We start from the raw sequence: 13,970 nt of genomic DNA on the forward strand, positions 1-13,970 counted from the left end.
GTATGTTTAATTTCTCAAATTGAACTAGCATCTGTTATTGAGGCATGTGAAGATAAATTTTGGATAAAAGCTATCGAAGATGAATTAGAACAAATTGAAAAGAATAATACATGGACATTAGTTCCCCAGCCTAAAGACAAAAATGTAATTGGAACTAAATGGGTATTCAGAAATAAAATTAATGAAGATGGTAAGGTAATCAGAAACAAAGCAATATTAGTGTGTTAAGCATATTCACAGAAAGAGGGAATTGATTATAATGAAACCTTTGCACCGGTAGCTATAATTGAGGTAGTCAGATTATTTCTTGCATTTGCATCTCACAAGAACTATAAAGCGTATCAGATGGACGTAAAATGTGTTGGCATATGATGAACCGATATGATGATAATGTCTATTGTCATTGATGTCAATAAGTGCAGGTGAACTAGTATGAAGATTGGAAGAAGTTGTTATTGATGTTCAAGTAGGACAACTGGTATGCAAGGATGAAGTGGACCAGTGACAGGGTTTCACTAAGTGTGATTACCGGTTGGTAGTCTCAACTCTAGGGTTTCTGGTTTGGCAATCTAGCTTGTGTGATGCAACCGGTGATGTTCTGTGATGAGTTAGCTAAGAAATAAAGATGAGATCAAGATGCCATGTCATTTTTGTGCACGTGAAGGATTTCCTTGAGGATCTTGCATGTGAATATTGATTGCAATAAATGTCTACCCCAAGAATGTACATTCTTCTTAGCGATATGTGAAGAAAGCATGATGAGTTACTGATTTCCATATGCAGTGAAGAATGGACGATGTAGAATGACTTGTGATCTATTTGAGATTGTTTTATTCTATGCAAAGTGTTTGAACAGTCAGGATTGGACCACTTGTAATTGTAAACCTAAAATGTTTAGGGTTTAGGGTTTATGCTACTGACCTAATTGTTGTTTATAAGGTTGATGATGTTTGTTATTGTTTGTGTTGGCAAATATTGTTTTTGTATCCAAGTGATGAGATGCATGCCAGAATAGTGAGTGGAAAACTGCAGAGTGTGATTGCAGAGTAGAGGAGTTGAAAAGGATTTGCCTTAGCATGTAATGTTGTTATTAGATTAGAGCTTTACCTGTTGTCTTCTAACCATTTCAATAGTAGGAAAATCCCTTTATTGGGTAGCTTTAATAGGCTTATTGCAAATCCTCTACCCAGGTCACTCAAGATCATTGAGTTCTTCAAAAACTCTAGCGAGGTAACCTTTAACAGGGTATATAGCCATCCCTTAACCAGGTGATCTTTAACAGGATTGGTTCCTAACAAAACCTTATTGTAAAGTCTTTAACCAGACTAGGCTCCTAACAGAGCGAGCTTCAAAAGAGTTCAAAAACTAGCTTGTGGGTATTCATCCCCCCATGGTTTTTCTCATTTGGGTTTCCACGTGAAAAATCTGTGTGTCATGAGTTGTGCATTTTTTATGTGATGATTGACCAGTCTTTGTTTAGGTGAATATGCATGCAAAGCTAATGGTTATGGTATTACTGATACAACACATGCATGAGTATATTGGTGAAGTAGTTATCAAGTGTTGGATGTTATTTGAAGTATTCAGTTTTATTGGTTTAGCTGTCTGAAGTCTTACTGTGTTTAACTGGTATTGCCATGGTTAAGTTCAGTGATGAAGACAACCGGTTAGTATTGTTTTAACTTGATAAGTTGTTGAGAAGTTTTTGTATGTACTGATTCACTCCCCCCTCTTAGTACCAATTAGGGTATTTGTTGTTCATCATTATTCATCAATTGGTATTAGAGCAACTCCAGGTCCTCGGTGATATAAGCTTAACTTCTTGAGGTAAAAGATCCTGCTTTAATGATGAAGAGGTAAGGTCCTAAGTTCAATAGAGATAACTTCAAAATATGGAAGGACATAATGAAGATTTATTTCAAGAGTTTGGGTGCTCAACACTAGAGCTATGTTGAGAATGTCTATGTTATCCCCACTGGCACTCTAACCGATGATCAAAAAAGAGAGATTCAAGAAAATGGGCAAGTCATGGAAGCCCTTATTAGAAGTCTGCCATTAAGGATGTATGGGACACTCTAGAAACCATTTATGGTGGTGATGAGCATGTCAAGCAAGATAAGGAAGAGAGCTTTAGAGGAAAATTTGAAGACATGAGGATGGTTGAAGGAGAGACCATTCAACAATATGGCATAAGGATCAAGACTGTGGTTGGAGATATCAAGAGCACTGGTGGAACAATTAATGATGCCACCATTGTTAGTAAAGTTTTGAGATCATTGTTACCGGTCTATGCATTCAAAGTTTTTGCTATTCAAGAGCTAAGGTCTATCGACAAAACCAAGGTATCCTTAGACTCTATCATTGCAAAGTTGACTGCAAATGAGTTGAATAGCTATGATGGCAGTGTTTAGAAGACTAGGTCAGCCTTTAGAGAATTTGTTGCACCAACCAGAAAAGGAAAAGAAGTAAGTACTAGTTATGAATCCAGGCAAAGAAGAGACATGGATGATGAGGAGATTCTGATGCTTTTTGAAGCTCTTCTTTCCAAGAGACTTCCAAAAGGCACTAGAAAATACAAAGGTAAGATTCCTTTAAAAAGTTTTTCCTGTGATAAGTAGGACATATAGCTGTTAACTATCCTAACAATGACAATAAGGATAAATCAGAGAGGTTTAGAAAGTATAAAGGAGGAGGTAGGAGAAATTGTCTTGTTGCAGTGGATGAAAGTGTTACTAATGAAGAATCTCAGGATGAAGAGAATGAGGACATAGTGTTTGTAGCTGTAAAGAAAGAAGTGTCTAGCAAGAAAGCCTTTGTCTCTCGCATTAACAACTCTAATGAGTGGATTATTGATAGTGGGTGTTCTCACCACATGACTGGTGACTGAAGAAAGTTTGTCTTTGGAAGAATATGATGGAGGTGTTGTCCAGTATGGAAACGATGCACCATGCTTGGTGAAAGGTAAAGGATCCATCTCACTGAATGGAAAGAGCAGTGTGGATGATGTCTACTGGGTAGAAGGTCTTAAGCATAACCTTTTGAGTGTTTCTCAGCTAAATAACAAAGGATTCATTCTGGAGTTCAAAGGTGGATTCTGTTGTATAATTGGAAAGAGTGGTGAACTTATTGCCACCGATAAGTAGACCAGAGGTAACTTGTTTCAGTTGAATGCCAAGATTAGTCAGTGTCTAATGGCAAAGTTTGATGAAAGTTGGATATGGCATAGGAGACTTTGTCATATAAACTTTGACAATATTGTAAAAGCTAGTAAGATCAAGGCAGTAAGAGTATTGTCTTTGCTAAACAAACTAAAGAATTCCTTGTGCAGAGAATGCCAACTCGGGAAGATGTCTTCCTCAACTTTCAAAGGTAAGTCTTTTTCAGCAGAGAACTTACTTGATCTTGTGCACACCGATCTGTGTGGTCCAATGAAAACTAGAAGTATTCAGGGAGATAGGTATTTCATGATTCTTACTGATGACTACTCAAGAATGATGTGGGTCACATTCTTGAAAGACAAGTCTGAGGCATTTGGAAAGTTCAAAGCCTTTAGAGAATTGGTAGAAGGAAAGTGGCCAAAGGATAAAATGCCTAAGAACTGATCAAAGAGGTGAATTCACTTCTGATGGATTCAACAAGTACTATGAAGAGAAGGGTATTAAGATGCCATTGTCTGCACCAAGGACACCACAATAGAATGGCATAGAAAAAAGGAATAACAAGACTGTAGTTGAAGCAACCGGAACAATGCTGATCCAAGGAAAGGTTGTTCACACTTTTTGGAGAGAAGCGGTGAGCACTGCAATCTATATTATGAACCAGGTACTCATCAAGAAAGGTAAAGATAAAACCCCTTATGAGTATTGGACCAAGAAGAATCCCATTGTAAGTTATTTTAAAGTATTTGGTAGTAAGTGTTATATCAAGAGAGGTGAGCATCTGAGAAAGCTTGATGCTAAATGTGATGAGGGAATATTTTTGGGATATTCCACTAAGAGAAAAGCTCTCAAGTGCTACAACAATAGGACTCGAAAAATTGTTGAGAGTATCAATGTCAGGGTTGATGAATCCCTTGAGGAGCTTGAGGAAACCTGCAACAAGCAAGTGGAAGATGATCCAAGTGTAGCCTTCTAGGAACTAGTTGAGACAGAAACAAGCAAAGACCTCAGTGTTTCTGTACCGACAGAAGCTGTAGTAGGTGAAGAAGAAGATGGAGAAGAAGAAGAAGAGGAAAAGCAACCCGAACTAGCTAGAGTCATTCCTATATATGTGAAACTACATCATGATCTGAATCAGATCATAGGAGATAAAGATGCAGGGATACTCACAAGAAGAAAGGTGAAAGAAAACTCTTGCATGATTTCTGAATTTGAGCCTAAGATCCCTAGAGAGGCACTTATAGATGAAGACTGGATTAAGGTAATGGAAGAGGAGCTAGACTAGATAGAAAAGAATGCAACATGGTCTTTGGTACCCAGACTGGAACACAAGAATGTCATAGGTACCAAATGGGTCTTCAGAAATAAGCTGAATGAAGAAGGCACAGTTGTAAGGAACAAGGAAAGACTTGTATGTAAGGGATATGCTCAGGAAGAGGGAGAAGACTATGGAGAAACCTTTGCCCCAATGGCTAGACTAGAAGGTGTTCGAATGCTACTTGCATTTGCAGCATTTAAGGGATTCAAGGTATACTAGATGGATGTGAAGTCTATATTCTTGAATGGAATCCTAGAACAGGAAGTGTATATTGAGAAACTAGATGGGTTTGCCTTATCAGAAGATAGTAACATGGTGTGTAGATTACACAAGGCCCTGCATGGATTGAAACAAGCACCAAGGGCATGGTATGAATGGTTACACTCTCATCTTGTGAAGATAGGATTTCAGAGAACAAGTGAGGACAACAACATCTACTTGAAATCTGAAGGTGATTAGAACCTAATCTGTGAAGTGTTTGTAGATGACATAATCTTTGGAGGAGATGATGAAATGAGCCATGTATTTGCAGATGAAATGAAGAAAGAGTTTGAGATGTCTCTGATTAGAGAGACAAAGTTCTTCATTGGTCTACAGATTTAGCAGATGAAAGAGGGTATCTTTATTACCCAGTCCAAGTATGTCAAAGGGGTATTGAAGACCTTTGGCATGGAGGAGAGCAAACTGGTTGGTACATTGATGGTGACTGGATGCAAATTAACTAAGGAAGATGATTCAACATTGGTGAATGAGAAGGAGTATCGGTCAATGATCGGTAAGTTGCACTATGTGGTACATAGCAGACTGGATATTGCTCATGCAGTGGGCATTGTGGCCCATTTTCAGAAAAGTCCAAGAGAATCCCACTTGGTACCAGTCAAGAGGATTCTTAGATACCTAAAAGGGACAATTGATTATGGATTGTGGTATCCATATAATGGTGATTTTAATCTCAAAGTATTTACCGATGCAGATTGGGCAGGTAATGTGGATGACCAAAAGAGCACAACCAGTGGAGCGTTCTTTCTTGGTGGAAGACTAGTCTCATGGACGAGTAAGAAGAAGAGTTGTATTTCCCATTCTATAGCTGAAGCGGAGTATGTGGCAGCATTTATGAACTACACTCAAGCAATATGGATGAAACATGTATTGGATGGTTTCAAAGTACCTATATCTAAACTGGTGAGTATATTTTGTGACAACACAAGTGCAATAAATATTTCCAAGAATCCGGTATTGCATGCTAGAACTAAGCACATTGAGCTCAAGTATCACTTCTTGAGAGAGAAGGTTCAAAATAAAGAGGTTGTATTAGAACATGTTTCCAGTAAGGAGCAGCTAGCAAACATATTCACTAAGCCCTTACCAAAAACTACATTTACCTATTTGAGAGGTGAATTAGGGGTTCTGCCACTCCATGAACTAAACTAAAGTTTTGTGCTCCACATCAGTCAAGTACTACAATGTAAAATATTTCAGGATTGATGTGTTGAAGGATACTACTCCACAGGGGGAGCAACATAGGGGAGAATGGAAGCTTGTGCCTCCACTTTGGCATTGCTATCAAATGGGGAGAAGATATCTAAAGTGATGAAGATATATGATATGGGAGAATATATATGTTGTAGTTGCACTGGTCTATGTTGTTTATAGTTGCAATGCTACACTAAGTATTGCAATCAATTCCAAAGGGGGAGATTGTTGGCATATGATGATTTGGTATGATGACAATGTATGTTGTCATTGATGTCAATAAGTGTAGGTGAACTGGTATGAAGATTGGAAGAAGTTGTCATTGATGTTCAAGTAGGAGAACTAGTATGAAGGGATGAAGTGGACTGATATCAGGGTTTCACTAAGTGTGACTACTAGTTGGTAGTCTCAGCTCTAGGGTTTCTAGTTTGGCAATCTAGCTTGTGCGATGCAACTGGTGACATTCTATGATAAGTTAGCTAAGAGATAAGGATGAGATCAAGATGCCACATTAGTTTTGTGCACGTGAAGGATTTCCTTGAGGATCTTGCATGTGAAGATCGATTGCATTATATGTCTACCTCGGGAATGTACATTCTTCTTAGCAGTATGTGAAGAAAGTGTGATGGGTTATTGATTTCCATATGCGATGAAGAATGGACAATGCAGAATGACTTGTGATATGTTTGAGATTGGTTTATTCTATGCAAAGTGTTTGAATGGTCAGGATTGGACTGCTTGTAATTGTAAACCTAAAATGTTTAGGGTTTAGGGTTTATGCTACCGACCTAATTGTTGTCTATAAGGTCGATGATGTTTGTTATTGTTTGTGTTGGAAAATATTGTATTTATATCCAAGTGATGAGATACTTGCCAGACCAGTGAGTGGAAAACTACATTGTGATTGCAGAGTAGAGGAATTGAAAAGGATCTGCCTTAGCATGTAGTGTTGTTATCAGATCAGAGCTTTACCTATTTTCTTCTAACCATTTTAACAATAGGAAAATCCTTTTATCGGGTAGCTTTAACAGGCTTATTGCAAATCCTATAATCAGGTGACTCAAGATCATTGAGTTCTTCAAATCCTATAGCGAGGTAATGTTTAACAAGGTTTCAACCTTTAATAGGGTATATAGCCATCCCTTAACCGGGTGATCTTTAACAGGATCAGTTCCTAATAGAACCTTATTTTCAAGTGTTTAACCAGACTAGGCTCCTAACAGAGCGAGCTTCAAAAGAGTTCAAAAACAAGCTTGTGGGTATTCATCCCCACCGTGGTTTTTCCCATTTGGGTTTACACATGAAAAATATGTGTGTCATGAGTTGTGCATTTTTCATGTGATGATTGAGCAGTCTTTGTTTAGGTGAATGTGCATGCAAAGCTAATGGTTATGGTATTACTGATACAACACATTCATGAGTATATTGGTGAAGTAGTTATCAAGTGTTGGATGTTATTTGAAGTATTCAGTTTTACTAGTTTAGCTATCCAAAGTATTACTATGTTTAACTAGTATTGCCATGGTTAATATCAGAGATGAAGACAATCGGTTAGCATTTTTTTAACTTGATAAGTTGTTGAGAAGTTTTTTTATGTACATATTCACCCCCCCCTCTTAGTACCGATTAGGGTATTTTTTGTTCATCATTATTCATCAAAATATGCATTTCTGAATGGTGATCTTGAAGAGGAAATTTGCATTGAACAACCTGATGGATTTTCATTGACAAATAATGAAGATATGGTTTGTACATTAAGGAAAGCTTTGTATGGATTGAAGCAAGCTCCTAGAGTTTGGTATGCTAGATTGGACAAATATGTTTTGAAGCTTGGTTACACTAAAGGTAATGCTGACAACAACTTATATTTCAAAGTGACTAATGATGACATCTTGGTTATTGAAGTTTTTGTTGATGATATCATTTTTGGAGGAGAAGATGGATTTTTTAAGGACTTTGCTAATAAGATGCAGGAAGAATTTGAAATGTCTATGATTGGGGAGATAAAATTCTTTTTAGGATTGTAGATTTCACAAACTAATAAAGGTATATTCATATGTCAAACAAAATACTTGAAGGAACTACTGAAGAAATTTGGTATGGAAAAATCCAAACCGGTAAGTACTCCTATGACTACAACTGACAGTTGACATTGAAGGATGATTCAGCTCCTATTAATCCGACAAGATACAAATCTATGAATGGAGGTTTACTGTATTTGACACAAACAAGACCTAATATAATGAATGTAGTATGTATTGTTTCAAGATTTTAGAGTAATACTAAAGAAAATCATAAATCAACAGTAAAAACGATTTTCCAGTACCTACAAGGCACAACAAATCTTTGTTTATGGTATCCTAAAAATGAAAATTTTGATTTATTTGCATACACCGATGCAAATTGGGTAGGAGATGTAGATGACAGAAAGAGCACCACTGGCAGAGCATTCTTTCTTGGTAGAAGATTGATTTCTTGGTTGAGAAAGAAATAGAGTTGTACATCATTATCAACAGCAAAATCAGAATATGTTGCGGCAACAACTAATTGTACTCAGGTATTATGGATTAAGCAAATGTTGAAAGACATCAAGATAAAATGCAAAGAACCTATAATCATTTATTGTGATAATTTAGCAGCAATTGATATATCAAAGAATCTAGTATTCCACTCTAAGACTAAACATGTTTCTATCAAATATAATTTTTTGAAAGAGAATGTTGAAGCAAAAGAAGTAAGATTGGTCTATGTGAATACTAAAGAGCATATTGCAAATATCTTTACTAAGCCTTTGTCTAAAGAAACTTTTGAATATCTCAGAGAGCAGCTTCGGGTAGTACCTTGACTAGTAGAGACTTAGATGGTTGAAGATTGGCATAAAACCGATAGAAAATAATAGAGAAACCTTTTTTTCGGCTTTGATGGAGGAGAGCTACTTCTCAGGGGGAGTAGTTGGTTATATTAATTGGTCATATTAGTTGGTTATGTGTTCTGATAATTGTATTGCTTTGGAATTGATGTCAAAGGGGGAGATATATCTATGGAAAAACTTCATATGTAGGAAACATTATCCTAGGGGGAGAGATTATTCATTGAGGGAAAGATATATTTCTGGTATTGATCTATTTTGGAGGTTGTTGGTTTTTGGTTTTTGGCATTCTGTTTTGGCACTTAGATGTTCTTCCATCTTGTGTTGCCATCAATGCTAAAGAGGATATTGTTGGTATTATGGATGTGTTGCATTAGTTTTTTCATTGATGTCAACACTTATCCTGCTGGAGATCTTTGGTTATGTTGAACCGACACATTGTGTTCATCAACAAGTTCAGTGACTTATGCATAGTCACCGATATATTGTTCACCGACACTGAGGATGACTTGTTATCATCTGGAAATCACGTGGTTATGTCGAAGACATGGTGTGGATACTTGGTTTTGGTATTTTGGTTTATGGTCTAATTGGATTGACATATTTTTATTACTGACAAATTGGTCTAGGTTATGGACCGGTATGCATTATCTATTCCAGATCAGCATGATAGGTTATGGAGATGATTTATTGATTGGATATTGTTGTAAATGTATTGAGCCAACATTATGCATCACATCTTAGATTGTTTGTAATTGTTTTTATTGTAATATTCTTAGTGAGCCGACCTACACATTTGGTCTTAGGTTTTTGTATATATGTAAGATCTCATTTGTGAGATGATAGGAGATGGTATATGGTATGTAAGGTTATGGTATTGTACCATGGTATGTGTGAATATTGAAGATCATATGAGCAGACCATAAAGAAGGTTCAAGTAAGGTTTGAAGGTGATTATCAGAGCTTAACCGGTACTGAATCTAGCATTGGAGATGCTATTTTGAGCAGAACATTATTCTAGGATTTAACTATCCTACTATAGTCATTGCGACTCCCATTTGAGAAGTGTGCTCTAGGTGGTTGGCCTTTATACATGTGCAAAACCCATTTGTATACACATACTATCTGCAGTAGTATCATCTGATTGTGGGCAAGGTTTCTCATCGTGGTTTTTTCCCTTACAGGATTTCCACATACAAATCTTTGTGTTATGTGTTGTGGATGTTATTTCTCTTTCTATTTCATGCATTAAATTTCACTGGTATTGATATTAACTATTAATTTGTCAACCGACATTAAGTTTAGTTTACCGATATTAAGTATCAAGTTTGATTAAGTTGTATTTGGGTTGAAATTCATAGTCAACTGATTCACCCCCACCCCCTCTCAGTTTCCTTGCAGGTCCTAGTGGTGAATTCACCGCCTTGATCTATTCTTAGACATTTTATCTTTTTGCCACTCTCTTTCTTAGCTAAGGCTCTAAATGCCTTGAATTTACCCAAATCTTCATTCTTATCCTTCAAGAATGTGACCCACATCAGTGAAGATCATGAAGTATCTATCACCTTGAATCCTTCTTGTTCTTATTTGTCCACATATATCTATATGAACCAAATCTAACAAGTGCTCTGCTGAGAAAGACTTGCTCTTAAAAGTTGAAGAAGTCATCTTTCCTAGTTGATATTCTTTACAAAGAGCATTAACCAGTTTGACTAGCTGAGGCAGACCTCTTATTGTCTTAGACTTGCTTACTTTAACAATATTGTCAAAATTTATATGACAAAATCTTCTATGCCAAAGACAACTATCATCTATTTTTGCAATAAAATAGTTGAAAATTTAGGATTGATATTTCTTCCTTAATAGCTACAAGCACAATATCTTCACTAGCATCATCATCAAATTCTTCATCAGTAATACCATTGTCAATAGCTTCAAGACAATCTCTCTTGCCTTTACCCTTATATTTCTTAAATTTGTCTCTCTTGTATTCACTTTCACCATTAGGGAAGTTTGTCGCTATATGACCAATCTTGTTGCATGCAAAGCATTTTAAAGGTAGCTTACCTCTATATTTACCAGTGCCTCTAGGCAGTCTTTTTGCCAACAATGCTTCAAGATCCACTAAGTTGTCTTCATCTTCAACATCTCTGCTAGATCTAGATACATAGTTATGGCCGGTATCTCTACTTCTTCTCACAGATGGGATAGAGATAGAATCTCTAAATGATGATTCTGATTTCTGTACGCTACCATCATAGCCATTTAGTTCAAAAGCAGTAAGTTTGCCAATAATAGAGTAAAGAGTTACCTTTGTCTTGTCAATGGATTTCAGCTCTTGAATAGCTGCAACTCGGACAAAATAGACCGGTAGCAGGGTTCTCAGTACCTTACTGATTACTATGGCATCTTCCACTTTCCCTCCTGCACTCTTTATCTCACCAACTAACTCTTTAATCCTTTGACCGTACTACTAGATATTCTCACCTTCAGACATCCTCATGTTGTCAAACTTTCCTCTTAAACTTTCCTCTTTGGCAATCTTAACATGTTCATCAACGCTATAAATCTCTTCTAATTTCTTCCATACTTCATATGCAGTTTCAAGACTATGAACATCTACATATTCAGCATCAGACAGGGAACTGATAATATCTTCTAATGCCTGGTGATTTTCTTGTTGTTCTTTCTTCTGATCATCAGTCAACATTCCAGTAGGTGTAGTATACTTATTTTCTATATGATCCTAATACTGACTACCAAGACTCTTAATGTAAATCTTCATTATGTCACTCCATATTCTATAGTTATCTTTGTTGAACTTCAGACCTTCTTTCTTCATCATGATCTACAAGATCTTTTCCTCAACTTGTTAGGCTTTTAGATTAAGAGGATCTAAGTCACTCTGATACCAATTGATGGTATGATGAAAGAATAAGTATCTAGTAGAATACTGAGAAGGTGGGGTGAATGAGTATATTGAAAAACTGATACAAAGTTCCCAAACTTAAACTCAGTCAAACAAAGTAAACATATCTTAGTCAAGCTCAATATTCATAAGAATGCTTGACATCAACTGGTTTAACTGTTATGAAAAATTTAACAGTAAACAACTTCAATCTCATGAACATCAACAATGCTTAATCATAGCTCAACATGTTCATCTCTCAATGCTTATAATTAACATGCCTTATCAGAAATTATCCAAATGAACAAATAAGATCACATCCACAAAAGCATTCACCACTTGAAACAAATGTTTATACGTGGAAAATCCAAATAGGTAAAAACTACGATGAGATGAGACTCACAAGGATAGCTATCTGAACTCTTTCGAAGTTTGCCCTATTAGGAGACAAGCTTTTTAAAGCTTTACAATAAGCTATGTTAAGAACTAATTCTGGTTAGGAATCACCCGATTAAGGGATTTGCAAATATGCCTTGATTAAAAGCACAATACCCTGTTAGGAGTAACCTTGCTAGAGGATTTAAGAATCCAAGTTAATGGACCCCCTTGTTAGAGGATTTAATGAGTAACCAAGATTGTTAGAGCTTACTTGTAATGCCCCGCCAGGAAACCCCGAAGGGTTTAAGTTTAAAACACTCAAACAGAGTGTAAATTTATTTTTATTTTTAAATATAATTAAGTGCGTTAATGAAACGTTACAACGTTAAGATAGTTTGAAGTGGTCTCCGTTCATAATTAGACACAACATTAAGATACATTGTAGTTATCTGTCAACTTAGTTATCACAGCGGAAGGCTCAAACAATCCTAAGGAGTTTCCTAAAGTGATTACATAATCTTACCTAACTCAACTTGCGTCTTTAGACCCATTAATCTGGATATCTTAATTACGAGATCAAGCATAGATCTTAATTATATATGTGTTCAATGGTTTGACATCTTATAATTTTAGGAAGCGTTCAATTGCTTTGGTTAGTGAGGGGGCCATCGAGAGGTTAATTACTCAAGCACTTTGATTCGAAATTTCATTGGGAGGTCTCCAAATAGGTTCAAGTGTTTTAAATATAACAAAGTTCATTCATTAGAGTTTTAAAAAAAATAACCATCCACACTTGACATCATCCTTTAATGCTATAAACGTGCTTAATGAGATTCATTCGTTTAGGATTAAACTACTATTAGTAAAACGAGGATTCCATCATTTGATTTTAAAGTATTCACTCACATTTAATATATTTATTATTATTTTTTTAAAATATTAAAAGGTATGGTTAGTAGGAAGAATTCGTTCCTTAAGGATTATCTACTATTAATAGAGTGAGGTCCCTTTATTTGATTCCATGCGTAGCCAACTAATGAATTGAAGTTCTTTTATGAAAGGTAAAATATGAGTAGCCATGGAAATTCATTTGAAGTTTTAATAATACTACTAGATGGCTAAAATCATTACGTTGAAAATGTATTAGAGCCACATGAGTTCATCCTTTAACTTTTAGATATAGTTAGCAAGATAATATTTACCATTTCAAGATTAGAGTATAAGTTCCAAGAGATGTTCTTCCATTAGGATTGAAATACAAATTATCCTATTGCACATCACTCTTTTTTTTTTATTGTTAAATGAATATAAGGTGAGAGAGATTCTTTTATTAGATTTAATGTATCAACAACTAATTGAATCCCTTCTTTTCCAGTTCATCTTTAACAATCATAAGGAAATTCACTTGTTGGGGTTATAATTATGGTGGACTAGTTGAGTTTCACCAATTATCAAGTTAAATTTCGGTAAGGTTGATTTGTTAAGATTAAACGTAATTGACCAAACAACTATATCCAATATAATGAAACATAATTAACATGACGTTTCCCATTCTAGTTCAAACTTAGCGAACATGAGGGATTCCTTTTATAAAGATTAACATATGGGTTTTCTAGTTGGGTTCACCCGGTTTTAGAAGTAATCTGGTGAGGGTTAATGATTAAAATTACAACATAAATTACTAAGTATATTCATTCAATACACAACATGAATATTTGATTGAGTCCACACGATTATCAAATTAATCCGGTGAGGATTATTGTTAAGATTAAAACGTGAAATAACTTAACAAATTTATCCTATGTAATGAAACATAACTGACATGGCGTGATTCATTTACTAAGGTAAAAGGATAGATATTTCTAT

Source organism: Cryptomeria japonica, chromosome 1 (genome assembly GCF_030272615.1).
Source record: "Cryptomeria japonica chromosome 1, Sugi_1.0, whole genome shotgun sequence".
Classification (NCBI taxonomy): Eukaryota; Viridiplantae; Streptophyta; class Pinopsida; order Cupressales; family Cupressaceae; genus Cryptomeria; species Cryptomeria japonica.